We start from the raw sequence: 18521 nt of genomic DNA on the forward strand, positions 1-18521 counted from the left end.
GTTCCTTTCTCGGTTCACGGTCGCCTGACCGGAAGTCAGATTCGCGCAACATCATCAATCGTACACTTGGCCTCTTGACCGTATACTGGCATGCCCAACGCAAAATTAGAAGGACGTGGTTTCTTTAATCCGCGACCTAGACGACACGTGGCCGGAGGGAAATTGTGGCAAACATTTTTGGCACGCCCGGTGGGACATAGGTAGTGTATGCCACCCGTCACCCGGTCTCAAACCATCGAGGACTTGAGAAAGAGGTTGAGGGTAATTTTAGAAAGAAATAAAGAGCTGGAGGATTTCTACAAGATGGTTAACACCCAAGCACCGGTCATATTAGTAGTTGAAACTAGTTCGACTAGTGTCCAACCCAGAAATACCTTTTCAGAAGTTGTTAATTAGGGTTTTCCTCGGCAAAACGCAATTTTCACCAAAAACATTAACCAACAGACTGAGGTAATCAAGGAATTGGTCAGTTAGGTGTCAAAAATGATAAATACATTTGATCAGCATGCTGCGGATGCAAGTCGAACCACTAACACCCAATTTGAGACCATTGCATCAGTCTTATAAGCCATCATCCTAGGAGGTCGGCGGCCAGTCAACAACCATCAAGATGGCATCCTGATGTCACAAACTAGGTCTGGCCCAATCATTTCGGCCCAACCGGTAGAAGAAAATATTCCTAATCACACCACAGTAGCCCAACAAGTACCAGTACTTGGCGCGCCCATGATAACTGATGCCACCGTGGTGACGACCGTGCCAGTCAACAATGTCAGTCTTCCTACCACTGCAAGGTTTATCACCCCTCATACTGATGGTCGACATGCTCCGTTTGGAAATCAGGTCAATGTCGATACCAGCCAAATATGCTCCGATGATGAAGTCAGTGAAGTGTATTTGATGGTGTTTGAGGAAAAACAAGTAAGAACAAAGCAAGAACAAAGTATGAACTTGGGAGAATATGAAGAATAAGGTAAGATCTTCTAGGATATTCGCAGCTGGTTTGTAGGTGTATTTGTGTGGATTTTGTAAGAAAATTGTGAACCCCTCCCTTTGTACACATAAGTGAACTTATATAGGCAAAGGAAGATGGATGGCTGAGAAGAGGCCACGCATTCAGTCAGGAACAGTAGCATGCACAGCTACCCACCACTTTTGCATTCAATGCTGCATTGAATGCCAATATGGAAGATCAAGTGGAATGCCCTAATACTCATGGCTATGAGCTGGGATGTCCCATCTGTCAGAAAATCATGTCAGATGCACTTGAGTATGGCGATTCATCCCAACGTGATCTTCTAGAATGGCGGTGGAGTCCAAGCTGAGCTGATCACATATGTTCTCCATATGTAGATGTGAATCCTATATATGATCAGATCGGATCGGACATGGACGGGTTAGGCTAAACCGATCAGATAGATGGTGCAATGATTGCTTCAAGTGACAAGATCGCCCCCGGATTTCACCCTCAAAACCCGGAGTGATCCTGTGTGATCCAATACCAAGAAAAATCCTACCGAAAATTCGACAGAACCTCCCCTAAAATTGGATTAACCAAAACTTATAAAACCTGTATACAACACTTCTATAGCCAACAGCCACCACTACCACAACCAAAAGGGGTCTCAAACCCACCAAATACAATCTAGTCAGAGGGTCCAAATATGGTTATCAGAGCCACTATTACAATTAAATCCTTACAACGAATTAAAATTTAACATAACAAAAGGTGGACATGTCGCCTACAATGTCTAAGATAAGGAAATGGAAATTTTTTCCTCAACGTGTGTGGCTCGACCTCTACCACCGCTACTACTAGGGGGAAAGATTTAATAAACAGAGAAATCGTGAGATAAACATCAGTGAGTGAACAAGTTATGAAAACGAAGTATAAAAATTATTTATCTTTTCATAAGGCTTAAATTCAATTAACTCTAACGCCTCATCTCGCTTTTTGAAATCCTCCAGTTTAAAACCAATTTACAAACCCTTCCGAAAACATCATGAAGCCTTCAAACGCATAGATTTAAATAACTTATATACACAAGAGACTTTAAAATTTCCCACAAAATATATTAGATAGTACTATCAATTAAAACCTCAAATAGGAACACTAATAGTCAAATTATTAAATCTCACAACTTAAGACTAGCTCAATCAAAGTAAAATCTCAAGGACTGCATAAAATCATATAGTATTAGTATCCGGGGAACTGCTGGTCAAACGTGCACGCAGAGCTAAAAAATGCTTGTCATACACTGCCGAGTTATCTCTAGGCAAGTGCAGAGCAAATATATAATGCTGGTCATACATCACCGATTAGGCAGGTACAGAGCAATATATATATATAATGTTGGTCATACACCGCCGATTAGGCAAGTGCATGCAGAGCAAATATTGGTCATACACCGTCGAGTCATCTCTAGGCTAGTGCATAGCAAATCTATACATGCTAAGGGGGTACTAATATGGCGGTTTAAAACTGCTCATTTTAATATTAAAAACATTCACTACTACAAAAAACGTAATACACAACGGATAAAATCCGTTGTGTAAGTTACCAAAATACCGTCGTCTAATCGACCGACGTCTATTGGGGTACCAATAGACAACGGGTAATATCCGTTGTCTTGTAAACATTAACACAATGGTTTTAATTTAAAACCGTTGTATATACACCCTCAAAAACTAATGATTTAGGAGATACCGTTGTTGTGTACTTATCTAGACATCGATTTTTATTTAAAGACCGTTGTGTACTAATAGGAGAGACAACGGTTTCTATACCCTAAAGCATGTATTTTACAACTGTTTTAAGTATAACCATGAGGTGAAATAGCCATTAAGACAACAGTTTATGTATAATAACCGTTGTATAAAATAACAATTTCAATTTACTTTTGATGTATATAATGCTTTGGTACATCGATTTCTATTGAAAACCATTGTAGGACTACACTTTAAACAACGGTTATAACCATATAAACGTTGTACAAAATAATAATTTCAATTTGAGTTTGATGTATATAATGCTTTGGTACAATGGTTTCTGTTGAAAACCATTGTAGGACGACACTTAGTACAACTAGTTTTAATCATATAACCATTGTGTAGGATAATAATTCCAATTTGATTTTGATGTATATAATGCTTTGGGACATTGATTTTTATTGAAAACCAATGCAATACAGCACTTAATTATAGTATACCAATGCACGCTCATGCTCAGAATTAAACCAAAAGATACTTCATAAATATATGTAAGATTACATTACATGATAGGTTCCATAAGTGTGATCAGTTGTACAAAAAATACATTCAGTCAAACTAGCTTAAAAGAAAAGGCACAGAAAAAAAAAAAAAACTAACTTAACATAACACATTTACTTCCTTCCAACTTGACCCAAGTCACAAGCATATGAATCCATATCTGCCAGTTTCTTCCTGTCAACTACAATCAAAACAAAGCTAATAAGATACCAATGCAATGCAAAGCAATAGGTAAGTCATATGCAAGCTCTAAATAAAAGAATTGAAAACACTATTATAATCCTTGATAATTTTGTATATTTACACATCGATATTTCTTGGGTATAAGTGTTGTCCTTTCTCTTCCCCATACCTTTTTAAGTAGCTGCCCCAACTCTAAAGCTCTAAGAAAACTAACAAAGTCCCTGTAAAAGAGCACAAACACACACAAAATCACATTTAGACAAACTTTAGAGAAATTTCAAAAAGATACAAATATTCACTTATTTGGTCAAGTAAAAAAGTTTTGAAAGAAGGAAAATCTACTAACTTTTTGTATCTTGACCAAATATTGTTGGGTCTATGCATTTTTTTCATTGTTGGGTTTCTCATTTGCAGATAAGTGAATATTTTTATCTTTTTGAAATTTCTGTAAATAATCATCACTACAAAGTCTATGCACAAATCATGTTTGGTCCATTTTTCTAGTGCCTAACTTATTATTTGAATAATCATGCAAGCTTTAAAATTTCATTCTGATCCAGCATTCAATCCCACAAGAAATTAGAATACAAAGCTAGGCTTGAGGTCCAGACCTCACCCTTCCGGACCGGACCTCCAATAAGATTGGATTTAGAAATTTAGGTTTGAGGTCCGGACCTCACCCTTGAGAACCGGACCTCCAGTAAGATTGGTGTTTGAGACCTAGGCTTGAGGTCCGGACCTCTCCTTTGAAGACCGGACCTCTCCTTTGAGGACCGGACCTCCAGTGGCGAACTCAGTTTTCTGTCAACATGAAGCTGAGCAACCAAAACTAAACAAAAGGAAACAACATTTTGAACAACCAAAATACTGATTCAACTAAAACCAAATCAATAAACAAACCCAATATCAGTAAACAAAATCAATAAAGATCAAGCAAAATAAATAAGCATATATCAGTAAACTCATATCAATAAACCCATATAATTTCAAAATCAATAAACAAACCCCATATCAGTAAAACCCAATCAAAAATGTTTTGAAGGTACATTGCCAATAAAATACAATCAGATCAAAAAGATATGATACAATAAATCAATTCATATTTACAAAAAACTAGTTCCAAACATCAGAAAGTAATATGATTATTTAAGCACCTTACCATCCACTCCAATTCTTAGTCCACATTTTAGGACTCTTTTGGGGTGAATTGATCACAGTAAAATCCCTTAATGCAAGTGCTGATCTGTAAGTAGATACAACTCAAGAAATAATGCCAGTTTAAAAAATCTTATATGGCTCTCTGAAGACCATATAACCAGGCATGCCATACACAAAAACCATCTATAACACAAAAACCAGCCATCAATATTCTAATCTACCAATTTGCTACCATCAATCTAATCTAGCAATTAATTAAGCCTAGCTATCAATCTTGGCAGCACCCAAAAGAATCTAACAAAGTGATCAATGATATATATATATATATATATATATACCCCAAGCTAGTCTAGCTAAACACATGACCTACAAAATCAAGTTCAAAAATGTTGCACGTCAAAAATTCACCTTCTACTCGATCTACATATACTGCCCCACAAAGTTTGCCCATTCAGCCCGGACTTCATTGATATCTTCTTGGGTATAAGTGTTGTCATTCCTTCGCTCCCACTGAAACAAGGCAAAAACGGAGTAGTAATTAAAAAGAAAATTCAACCCAAAATGAAGACATAATGAATCTAAGAAATGAATAAACAATATGCCCCTTAGGTAAAAAAGGCCAAGACAACTCATGATATAAGTGCACAACTACATTAATTAAGAATTAAGCACATATACATAACCAGCAAAATGTCCTAAGCTAACTACACCCAAAACAGAATCTCCCAATGGCCTAAAGAAATTGCACTAGACCACTCATAAATTTGTTATTAATAATATAAGTGCATAACTACATTAATTAAGAATCAAGCTGAAATCAACCTCAAATTCACACAAGTGATCATCAAACAGGGGCCTAGCTATATAACATGTCCACTTCCACAAGTTTGAAAGAATCCACCCAGTATTCCCAATCTGCATGCACCCAAAACACTCTCCTAAGCTAATTTGTTTCCTTTTATTCCTTTACTACATTTCCAATTTTTCAGCCACAAAACAAATAAAAGAATTTCAACATTTCCAAGTAAAAGACAATTTTCATATCACTGCTCAGAGTTCACATGACCAACTTAATGTCAAGTTACTTATACTTCACTAATGCATACCTTAGTCACAAAAGCTAAGCTCTGGAGCAGGGGCTACAGCTGATGAAGAGCATGGCAATGTTCAACTGACTGCATCAGGTTTCCGTTTAGAATGTCCATTTGAACATATTACATGTGAAGCTGGTGGTTGACAATTCGAACCACGTGTTCCCCTGAGCAACGAACATTCAGTATTTTTAGTGTTCATTACAATCATAATCAGTGTAAAGACAAAAAATGGATAACCAAATACCATGAGGCTGCAGCTGGAAGAGCAATAGATCTACCAGAGCTTCCATTTGGAGGAGAACCTCTAATAAGGCTTCCAGTATTCTGCAATATAAAAAAACAAAAAACAAAATCAAAACAAGAATATATGCCTCAAAAACAGCACAACTAATATTCAGCTAAACATCACAACTCTGCAACTTGATAGTCACATCTACTAAATAAAGAAAAATTTAACTTCCATTTCAGATTATTCCTCCAGAATTTTAATCAAATACACCTAAACTATATCAAGGCAAAACAAGAACGCAAATAAAAAACAATAGCATCCAGCTCATTCTTACAGTTCCATAACTTTGTAGTAAATATATGACACTTACACTTGAACCATTTTTAATAATAGGTCGTCCAGCAGAAGCAGAACTACTGTTACAATAATCATCTAGTGGCAGAGGCAACACACTCCCTGAACATCATTGCATACTGTGTGCAGCACCAGTAATTTGTTGTACTCTACTCCTTTAAACCATTATGCAAGTTAATTAATCATCCAATCAAAACACTACCAGAAGTTACAAAAAGCAGAAAGCAATGACAAGTATATTAAAGTTACACAAAAATCTTCATTAAAGCATTTTAATGAATATTAAATCTTTTTAACCTTTATCTCCACAAACACCTCTCATCAATAATCATAAAGGAATGACATGAAGTCACAATAAATACCTTTTTCGAATCCTCCTGAATACTGATAGAGTATAACCATCAACAAGACAAGTAACAATATAGCACTCTTATCATTTAACAAAATATTGGCCAAGATAGAGAACTAAATTAGTGTATGCAGATATTATTTCATCTTTAGTGAAACTATCTTCCTGACATCCAACCTCATGCAGATACAAACAATCTGGATTGGTGCAAGGCTGGAAACAACAAAAAGTGAATACTCAACTAGATTCTTTCAAATTCAATGTAGGATCTACAAGATAGAGCATTTCATCAAACTAGATAGACCATGTAATGATCTATACCACATTCCTCAGCCATGCATGACAATACTTTGTAGTCCCGAAGCAAGCCCTGAAACATACACCTAAAAGATTATGATGCTGACAACTCTATATTGCAAAATCATGCAATCGTTAAATAAGAGAACAGTCTCAAATAGGTGTAAAATGCACGTACCTCAAAGATTTACCCTCCAAGACAAACCCATGTACATTTTGAATACAACAAACCGCTTCCTCCTCTTTGGAGTAAGTAATATATTTGAGTACAAAGAAACATATGAAACCAACATCAAACACACAAGGGCCATCAGAATTTGGCAATAAACTCAATGCCAAGTTCAAGTCCTAAAATTAGGAAACTAAATTTAAGCATTACAAGGATTGTATCAAAAGACACTTGGTAAATGTAAATAACATCAAGAGAAAATAACACTGAAAAAACGTAAACTAAACATAGAATTCAATTACATGCGAACTTATAAGCTAATTGGAAAATTTAAAGGAACCCAGTTGTATAAAAAAAAAAGGGCCTGATGAACTCACCTTTCCAATCCAATCGGCAGCCTAGCTATTTTCTTTCCCCAAGCTCAACAATATCACCAATATGAACTTCACCTTGAGCAAAAACACAAAACAAAAAGGGTTAGAAGAACCTCAAAGAACAAAAATCAGAAATGCACAAAAAAAGAAAGAACAAAATCTAATGAGAAAAAAACCCCCCAAAATCAAACCCTAACCCAACTGTACCTGAACAGAAGTGCAGAGATGCACGAAGATGATTCAGGGGAGTGCAGAGATAGTCGGGCGATGAGGAATGGGTGGAGACGCTAAGGACGGAGATGGAGGTCGGTGACGTCAGGAGACGTGCAGATGGAGAGCGAGGGACAACGTCGGAGATGGAGATTGACGCACGATGAGGACGGAGATTGATGCGCTAGAGGGAAGATCGATCGGTGAAACCAGAGGACTGAGTTGAGGAGGGAAGATCAATCGATCGATGAAGACTAAGTTGTGGGCTAAGTGTGTGTGTGTGAGTTTCTGAAAGGTGAAGTCAGAGGGCTTTGACCCAAAAAGACCTAAGGCGCGCGCGATATGTTTCATTAACGCGGTCATGCACTTGTCAAATAGAAAGACCTGCAAAATTTTCTATTTTTGTGAAACTTGCCCAACACAACGGTATCCCCTAATACTATTGTCTGTTAATTGTTAGGAAAAATTATCAAACCAAATACCATGAGATAATATATATTAATATAACGGTTTGTTAAAAACCGTTGTGTGGTAAATTAAGATAACGGCAAAAATACAAAACGTTGTATATTGACCGATGTCTATTACGTTTTTTGTAGTAGTGATTCATGCCCAAACAAGATTTCTGACCATTCAAAGATCACCTCATTTCAAACATATCTCGAGAATAAAAATATCTTATAAATCCATATAATTTCTGTGAGTTGGAACCAAACCATAAAAACATATAGATTTAGGCTTTTCCAGGAAATTACATTTGAACATAAACCTACATTCCATATATATATATATAAACATTATTGCCCAATTAATTTTAAAAATCTCGCAACTCAAATCGAACCCAAGGCAATAAATGTAATTCAACCCATTGAAAATTCGCAAGATAGGTTCATAAAACAATATCTAATTCACCATCACTATTTTTACAACAAAACTCAAAATAACCAAAATACATAAATAAAATCATAATTTAAGAAAACCCTTCCCCGATAAAAGTCCAATTCAACTTCTATTATATCTCAATCAACTCAATAACCAAGATGAGTAAAACATGAATTTTAAAAAAAATGTTTGTAAAATAAAGTCCACTCACAGTGAAAAATTCCTAGCTTCGACCCTTCACCGGATCGTCTCGACCCACGGTCGTCTCACCTATAAATAGAACCATAAAGTATATCATAAGTCTCGACTCAACCACAAATAGATTGTGAGTGTGTGTGAACGAACCTAATGTCACACCTCTTACTTGTTCAGTTTAACAATTAAATTACTTACTCACAAAAATCCCAAAACACTCCCTCCTTCCTCGAAAACTTCTCGGCTCAAACCAACCTCAATCTGAATTTAAAAACATAAATAAATATATAGCCTACCCCCAAAACCACGATTTATTTTAAGGTTAATTTCGGTAACGGAAGGGTACGCAAACACTGACCAAAAGCAATCCGAACATTACCCATACTTCGACCCTATCCAAAATCGACGACCATCCCCCAAAAGACTCTCAAAAGGGACCCTAGAAATCAAAAATTTGAAATTGAAAGGTCGTCACCATTGCTGCCATCGACCAAAGTGACGGCTCCAAGGATCAAACTCATCCAAAACTCCTAATTCCTTAAAGTTTCTCATTGGCCGGGGTCGGTACTTGGAGGTTTCTACTAGTGGAACATTACCCAAAACCACTCCAAAATCACCACAAAACTCAGCCAATCCTTAGCAAACCCGAAATGGGTTCCAACCCTTGCAAATCCAACTTCTCAAATCTCTAATTCCTGTTAGAAATTTAGAAGGTGTTTAGGACACTTGTAGCTAATGGCTTGTGTAAGCTTCTATTAGCTACTTATGCTTGATATGAGAAACTTGGGTGGAAAGTATTAGAGTGGAGTGGAGACCTTAGTTAGAAATAGGACAATTTTATTTAGAAGTAGAGGAGGAATACAAGGCTTTAGTAGATGTCTAGGACAATAGGACTTAGGAGTAGTGGCTTTTAGTATTGCCTCTTGCTTCCACTTAGATATGGGTACATGCTATATATATAGAGAGTAGATGAACCTACTTGACTTCTCTAGAACATCTATTAGCCACATGCTACTAGTAGGTTCTAGAGTATACTACACTTTTAATTATATTCTAGTACATTCTTATATAAGCTTATTCTAGACTATTCTTTTATGTAGAATTATGTAGACTTCTCTAGCATAATTTTTCATGGGCTTTAAAAGAATTTTCTAGAAATTTCTAGTTGGTGTGGAATAGTGTAGATAATTCCACAAATGTGCATTACTTTTTTTAACACTCCTCCTTAATGCACATTTGGGATACTTCAAGCATGCTTCGTAGCATTTCAAATCTTGGTCTCGGAAGTCCTTGGTGAAGATGTCTACTATTTGCTCCTCCGCTTGCAATACTTGAGTTCTATCTCCTTGTTTGCTGAGACTTCACGTAGAAAGTAATGCTTGATGGCAATGTGTTTTGTCCTGTTATGAAACACTGGATTTTTTGCCATCGCTATAGCAGACTTGTTGTCACAAAATATTTTAGTAGCTTCATTTTGTTGTTCTCCCATGTCTTCAAATATTCTTCTCAGCCATATAGCTTGGCAGGCTGAACTTGACGCTGACACATACTCCGCTTTGGCTGATGATTGTGCCACTGTCTCTTGTTTTCTTGAAGACCATGAGAATATGCCAGACCCAATTGTGAATGCATAGCCTGATGTACTTTTGAAGTAGTCCGCTCCAGCCCAATCGCTATCTGTGAATCCGAATAGCCTTGTATCTGTAGAAGGTCTATACCATATGCCATAGTCAATAGTTCCTTGCAAGTACCTTAATATTCTCTTTGCTGCTCCATAGTGTATCTGACTTGGAGTTTGCATAAACCTTGAAAGTAGGCTGGTCGTGTACATAATGTCTGGTCGAGTTGTTGTTAGATAAAGTAGGCTTCCAATGAGACTTCTGTACTTTGATGCTTCTGCTTTTTCGGATCCATCGTCATTTCTTAGCTTTTCATTGGTGATGAGCGGTGTAGCCACGGTCTTGCACCCAGACATCTTGAACTTCTTCAAGAGATTTTCAGTATACTTCTTTTGACATACGAAGATTCCATTTTCTTCTTGGATTATCTCAATGCCAAGAAAATAGTGCAATTTACCGAGGTCACTCATCTCAAATGTCTTCATCATATCTTCTTTAAATTCTTGAATTAATTTTTCATTGTCTTCTGTATAGATAAGATCATCAACATATAGAGAGATAATAAGAATGGAGTTACCTTGAGTTTTGGTATAGAGTGTTGGCTCGCTTTTGCTTCTCTTGAATCCAGCATTGATGAAGTATTTGTTGATGCGGCTGTTTCACGCTCTTGGTGCTTGTTTAAGTCCATATAAGGCTTTTTTTAGTCTTAGGACTTTGTCTTCTCCTCCTTCCTCGATGAATCCTTGTGGTTGCTCCATATAGATTTCTTCTTCGAGCTCTCCATTTAGAAATGCTGATTTTACATCCAGTTGGTAGAGTTTCCACTTCTTTTGAGTTGCAAGAGCTATAAGTGCTCTTATTGTATCAAGTCTTGCCACTGGCGCAAAAGTTTCATTATAGTCTATTCCTGGCTGTTGTGAGTAGCCTTTAGCTACTAATCTTGCTTTATGTTTTTGAATTGAGCCATCAGGATTAATTTTGGTCTTATAAACCCATTTCACGCCAATGATTTCTTTATTTGGTGGGCATACTACAAGCTCCCATGTTTCATTTTTCTTAATTGTTTTAATTTCTTCTTCCATAGCCTTCCTCCATACTTTTTGTTTTACTGCAACTTCAAAACTTTCAGGTTCTAAAGTTATGAAGTTGCATGTTTCATATATATCTCTGAGTGATTTTACTCTTCTAGGTGATGACTCAAAGGAAGATTCATCTTCTATTGATGGAGGAGTTAAAGAAGATGCAGGAGGCGTACCTGGCGTTTCTGAAATTTCTCTTTCATGTGTGTCTTCTTCAGGCTGTTGTGTTGGGGTTGTCTCTGGTTCTCCTGATAGGACAACACCTTTCTTCTCTATTTTTCCTTCATCCCAATTCCAAGATGTAGATTCATCGAACTCGACATCTAGGCTGATCACGAGCTTCTTAGTTCTTGGATTGTAGACGCGATAGCCTTTAGATTGGGAACTATATCCCATAAATATGTCAATTTCTGATTTTTCTTCTAGCTTATGTCTTTTTGGAGCTGGAATGTGCACATAGCATACACATCCAAAGACTTTGAGATGCTTTGCGGATGGCTTCTGGTTACTCCACACCTCAATAGGAGTCTTGTCTTGTAGAGCTTTTGTTGGACATCTATTTAGTAAGTATACTGTTGTGTATACTACTTCTGCCCAAAATATCTTTGGTAGTCCTTTTTCAAATAGCATTGATCTAGCCATCTCCAATATAGTTCTATTTTTCCTTTCCGAGACTCCATTTTGTTCAGGAGCATAGCCCACTGTCAATTGATGCTCTACTCCTTCATCTTCGCAGAACTTGTTGAATTCTTTTGAGGTGTACTCTTTACCTCTATCGCTTCTAAGAGCTTTGATGTATTGGCCACTTTGTTTTTCGACATGAGCCTTGAACTTCTTAAAGACTTTGAAGACTTCTGATCTTTCACGTAGAAAATAAACTCATGTCATTCTAGAATAGTCATCAATGAAAAGAATGAAGTACCTGCTTTGATCAAGATATGGGGTCCTCATTGGTCCACAGACGTCTGTATGCACGAGTTCCAACAAGGCTTTTGCTCTCCAAGCCTTTCTAGATGGAAATGCTTGTCGATGTTGTTTGTCAAGTTGACAACCTTTGCAGATGTCACCACTCTCCTTTATGCTTGGCAGATCTCTCATCATATTTTTCTGGTGAAGTAATTGTAGTCCATGAAAGTTGAAGTGACCAAATCTTTTATGCCAAAGCCATGAATCTTCTAATTCTACTTTCATGGCCATATTTTTGACATATTGCCAATGGATGGGAAAATTTCTATTCTCCATCCTTACTTTAGCTATAATATGATTTTTATCTTTTTTGTCATATATTGTGCAGGAGTCTCTAGAAAAGTGTAGAGAGTATCCAATTTCAATCATTTGGCCAACACTCAATAGATTATGCTCCAAGCTAGGAACTAAAAGAACATCATGAATTAATTTAGTTCCTTTGTTTGTATGGATAGAGATCGTACCTTTTCCTTTCGTCTCCACCAGTGCGCCATTTCCCAATTTAACTTGGGATTTTATGGATGTATCTATTTCGAAGAAGATGCTTTCGTCTCCTGTCATGTGGTTGCTGCAGCCACTGTCGATATACCATTTCCTGTTATTCACCTCAGTTGTTGCTTGACAAGCATAGAAAAGCTCTTCATCCTGCTCCTTTTCTTCTGTATAATTGGCTTGATAATTCTTCTTAAGCTGACAGTCTTTTTCCATATGTCCAAACTTTTTGTAGTTTCGGCATTTTGGTTTTCCTCGAAACCAACAATTTTTTTCTAGGTGGCTTGTCTTTTTACATGTTCCACATGGAGGGAAGTTTTTTTTCTCCTTGTTTTCATTTTTATTTTCCCAGGGTTTATCTCCTCGTCTAGAATTTTCTTTTGATTTCCAGTTTTCTCTAAATTTCTGAGACCTTAAATTGACTTTTGACTAGAAGGCACTTTCTAGTGAACTTTCATTTCGCCTACTCAGTCTTTGTTCATATGCCTCTAGAGAACCCATTAGTTCTGTCACTGAAAGAGTCGTTATATCTTTTGACTCTTCAATAGCAGTGACTATAGGGTCATACTTATCAGTAAGACTAATAAGTATTTTTTCTACAATTTTTGTATCAGTTATCTTTTCACCATAAGCTCTCAATTAATTTACTATTTCATTTACTTTGGAATAGTAATCTTTAGCGGTCTCAGAATCTTTCATTTTAAGATTTTCTAAATCTCTCCTTAGAGTTTGTAGTTTGACACTACGTACCTTTTCATTTCCTTGAAACTCTTCTTTCAAAGTATCCCAAGCCTCCTTTGAAGTTGTAGCTCCCATGATCCTTAGAAATATCGTGTCATCCAAAGCTTGTTGTAGAGCGTAAAGAGCCTTTGCGTCTCTCTGCTCGTCCTTCTTCGCCTGCTTTTGTTGCTCAGCGGTGGGTCTTTCTGGAACAGAGAACCCACTAGTAACAATGTCCCATAAGTCTTGAGACATAAAATAGGTTCTCATCTTGATGCTCCAAAAATCATAGTTTTCACCAGAGAATATTGGAAGAGGGACAGAGTTTTGGCTAGAGTTATTAGACATGGTGGTAAATTAGGATGATCCTACACCCAATAAGAAAGCTCTGATACCACGGTTAGAAATTTAGAAGGTGTTTAGGACACTTGTAGCTAATGGCTTGTGTAAGCTTCTATTAGCTACTTATGTTTGATATGAGAAACTTGGGTGGAAAGTATTAGAGTGGAGTGGAGACCTTAATTAGAAATAGGACAATTTTATTTAGAAGTAGAGGAGGAATACAAGGCTTTAGTAGATGTCTAGGACAATAGGACTTAGGAGTAGTGGCTTTTAGTATTGCCTCTTGCTTCCACTTAGATATGGGTACATGCTATATATATAGAGAGTAGATGAACCTACTTGACTTCTCTAGAACATCTATTAGCCACATGCTACTAGTAGGTTCTAGAGTATACTACACTTTTAATTATATTCTAGTACATTCTTATATAAGCTTATTCTAGACTATTCTTTTATGTAGAATTATGTAGACTTCTCTAGCATAATTTGTCATGGGCTTTAAAAGAATTTTCTAGAAATTTCTAGTTGGTGTGGAATAGTGTAGATAATTCCACAAATGTGCATTACTTTTTTTAACAATTCCAAACATCCATTAGGTTTCCTAGAGATGAAATTGCCCAAAATAACAACTATAGTCACCCCTAATCCAAAAACCCAAAGTAAATCCCGAAATGGCCTCCTAAACCCATAAATCCATTTTTTCCAATTACTCAAAATAAAACCATAAAACATAAGGGGAGGAGAACCCATAAGTAGGGGAAGAAAACCCACCTAGAGGTGAAATGGTTGGTGCCAAAAGTTGGCAGGAATCCAACGAGTCAAGGGAAAGGCAGCAGCTGGGGTTTCTGGCTGGTCTCTGTGCGCGCGTGGCTGGGGTGACCAAGGCTCACTGCTGGGTGGTTTCTGCGTCGGCGAGGGGAGGTGACACGGTGGTTTGGTTGACAGGAGGTGGCCGGAATTTGGCCTGGGCTGGTTGGGTTGGTCGCGCGCAGTGAAGGAGAGAGAAGAGGGAGTCACTGAGAGAGAGAACCAAGGGGTCTGGGGGGATCGGTGACGACAAGAGGGACCCATCGCCGGCCTCTGGTCGCCAGGAAATTGGCCTAAGCTGGCCACGCGAGAGAGAGGAAGGAGGAGAGAGAGTGAGCTCGGGGAGGGAGGGAGAGAAAGAAAGAGGTAGTGCGGGAGAGAAATTTCTCAAAGGATAGAGAGTGGACTGGTTTACTTAAAGTGTTTGGGGTTTTTTTTCTTTTTTTTTTAAATTACCCAATTGCCCTTTCTAGAAAAATATCCATATTTCCTTCCCCAAATTTTGATTTAAAAACCTTTTTCGTTCACGTGTTCGGGGATTCAAGCTCTATTTTTTCGTCTCAAAATTATTTACCAAACTTTTACTTTTAAATCGCCTCTCTCAAACACTAGAATCCTCCTTTTTCTAAGACTTAAATGAAATCTGACAATTAAACTAAAAAATTCAAATTCAAATTAAACTTGGGGACGGGTCGTTACAACCCCAAATAAATTTCTAGTAATCTCCAAACATTCATGCTTGCCTCCAAAATGATTTAGAAAGACTTTTTCTGAGTTCCACAACTTAACTTCTATTTGTCCTTTTTAAGTCCACAACAAATAAAATTTTAATTTCCTAGTGAATTTGGATCGGGTTGTTATATCAAGTGTAAATCAGTTGTAATTGGAATTCGAGAGGAGATCACAAAATGTTGAGCCGAACTGAGATGTCTAAGAAAAGATGAACACTCGAGTTCTTAGAAGATCCCAAAATCGGATTAGATCGGGTCAGATCATATCGGGTTAGGCATGCATGTACATGCCGATAAGATCTACACGATGTTGGTGTCGCTGAGCTGGCATGATGATGTGGAAGGTTAATTTTGACCAAGTTTGACCACTGAACTGTCAGAGTTGAATAAGACCTGACCAGCCACGTGTTGGTCTGTGATTGGCCTTTGAATCCATGTAGATTTATCCACAAACAATTATCAATAAGTGATCAAAATATAATAATATAAAAATTATTTACAAGATCATACGTATGTACATACCAGTATAGCATGCTCATCTGCATGGGAGATGTTATCAGTGTCGTGGACTCGAACAAGGAGAGAGGTGTGATTCAGAGGAAGGGGGTGCAAGATTGAAACGCTGACACAAGTCTTGTTGTAACACGAAATCTCCAAGTAGCTTGAGTCCAGAAATCTTCGGTCTTGAAAACATAGAAAACCTTTGGAGGTAAAGAGGCACTAGTGTGGTGTCGACCAAAGGCTCTCCGACGGTCAATTAGAAAACAAGATCAATTATCAACTCAGTGCATTGGCTTAGAGCTTTGGAATTACTTACTTTTGTGTGATCTTATGAGAGTTTATTTATAGGGGATGATTTAATCCCTATGGCCTTAGGATTGTAAGTTAGTTAGACTTGTAATTACCGGGAAGTGTAATCCATATTGAATTGAACTCCTATACTTAAATCCTCGTTTGGAGGGGATTCAAGCCATTTAATTTGTATGAGAGTTGGTTTCCTAGTAGAACATAGAGTTCTTAGGTCCCTTGAATCGTGGGTGGTGTGGTAATACCTCCGTGGGTTCTCAATTTAATGCATCCGTGAGATTGGATAGAAACCCGGACCCATCTGCGAGCTCGGAAGGATCCATAGGCTCAGATAGATCCGTAGGCTCGGGTGTATCCACGTGCTTGGAAGCATCCGACCCTCCTAAGTGAGTGTGAGGGTTGTTTCCCTTACTCTGTGTTCAATATGTCCTCCAATTTATGGTATTTTATACCCCCAACGTTATAGGTGATAGAACCTTGTCTATAGGTATCATTACATTTTTAAGAGCATAGGTCCTATCATCTAAGTCAAGGCACCCCACCTTCATATAATGTCTAGGGGCTCTATGCCCTTCTCTTATTTTCTCCGGACCCATTCCAAATGAGTGACATAGGTCTCATGTAAAGTTTATCCATGGCCACATAACTTACACTACTACAAAAACTGTCTATTGTGGCGGACAATGCTGGCGGATTAGTCTTATCCGACGCGAATACTACTCTATTCCTGGCGGACACATAAAACCGCCAGTATTACTCAATTATGGCGGCTTAAACCGCCAGAAATACTCATACGTGGCGGTTATATCCGCCAGGATTAATTCAGAACGCGTGTTGAGAGTCGAACTCAATCCTGGCGGAAGGGACCGCCATAATTACTCAATTGTGGCGGATTAAACCGCCAGGATTACTCATTCCTGGCGGTTGTATCCACCAGGATTAAACAAGCGGGAAAATTCCCGCGTTCAGAAGACCCGTTGACGGTCAATCTCAATCCTGGCGGATTGGACCGCCATCATATTTAATCCTGGCGTTCCAAACCGCCAGGATTGCTCTAACCTACTTACGCTGTGCAGCCTTCCCCCTTCATTTCTCCTTCTCCTTCGGATTTTCTCTCCTTCGCCGCGCGCCTCCGTTCACAGTAATCTTCTTCTTCTGATCTTCTTCTTCATTTCTTTTTCTTATTTTCTTCTTCTTCTTTTCTTCTTCTTCCCTTCTTCTTCTTCGTAATATATTCTTTTTTTCTTTATTTTCAGGTGCATCCTTTGGAACTCGATCGGCTGGGGTTTGATTTGGGTCTTCCTTTGTTTGAACACGATTTCAGGTTGATTGGAGTTTGATTTTGGGTATTTTTGTGTTGATTTTGGGTCTTCCTTCTTTGATTTGAGTTTCCGATTTATTAGATTTTGGGTTTCAAACAGATCTGATTTTGGGTTTTATTTTCTCTTTTTTTTTTTCAGGTTCCATCGGCAAAGGTGTAACAAAGATCGATTGGTGTTTCATTTTGTGCATCCTTGGATTTTTAGGTTGAGTTTTCAGTTTTGCCTTAGATTTGGGTCCGATTTGTGTTTGATTTGGATCTAAACTATGATTTTTTGTGTTTTATTTTGCAGGCCTACCCGTTGGTGCAGCAAGGTTTGGGTGGAGATTTTGATTTGGCAACAAGGTTTTTCTATGTCTTGGATATTTGTTTTTTGTGGTTGTATGTTGATGTCTTGTAGTTAAAAATTTGTTAGAGTTAAAAATATGTTAAAAATTATTTATGTTTAATTTAATTGATATATATGTATGTGTTAGATTTGTGTTTATTTTGTCATATATTGCATGTTAGTGTTAATATATTATTAGGGTAGTATGAAAAATATTAGTTATTTAGCTAACATACTATTTAACTTTAAAAATTCAGGTACCAACCTTAAAAATAAAAATTATAAGAAAAATTAATTTATTAATTTGATCATCCTAATTTATTAATTTGTGAATTTAATTTATTAATTTGTTGCTCCTAATTTATTAATGTGTGAATTTAATTTATTAATTTGTTCATTCTAATATATTGAATGTTTTTTGAATTTAATCTAATAGGTATGGATAGGTACGCCTACATGATAGGGATTGAAAGATTATAGGCATTAGAGTCTAGAGTTTTCATCTAAGAGTCGCGTAATATATTTTGATTATTAGGAGGTAAAGC

General features: G+C 37.3%; 1 long non-coding RNA gene across 1 annotated transcript; it reads right to left on the bottom strand.

Annotated features, from left to right (window-relative positions):
- Positions 1-5782: 5782 nt before the first annotated feature.
- On the bottom strand, positions 5783-6429 carry LOC147283304 (uncharacterized). Its single transcript, XR_015122256.1, has 3 exons — positions 6305-6429; positions 5950-6029; positions 5783-5869 (listed from the first exon to the last, which is right to left on the bottom strand). It is a non-coding gene; the product is annotated as an uncharacterized LOC147283304 (long non-coding RNA).
- Between the last annotated feature and the right edge of the window lie 12092 nt (positions 6430-18521).

Source organism: Dryas octopetala, chromosome 5 (assembly GCF_963921425.1).
Source record: "Dryas octopetala chromosome 5, drDryOcto1.1, whole genome shotgun sequence".
Classification (NCBI taxonomy): domain Eukaryota; kingdom Viridiplantae; phylum Streptophyta; class Magnoliopsida; order Rosales; family Rosaceae; genus Dryas; species Dryas octopetala.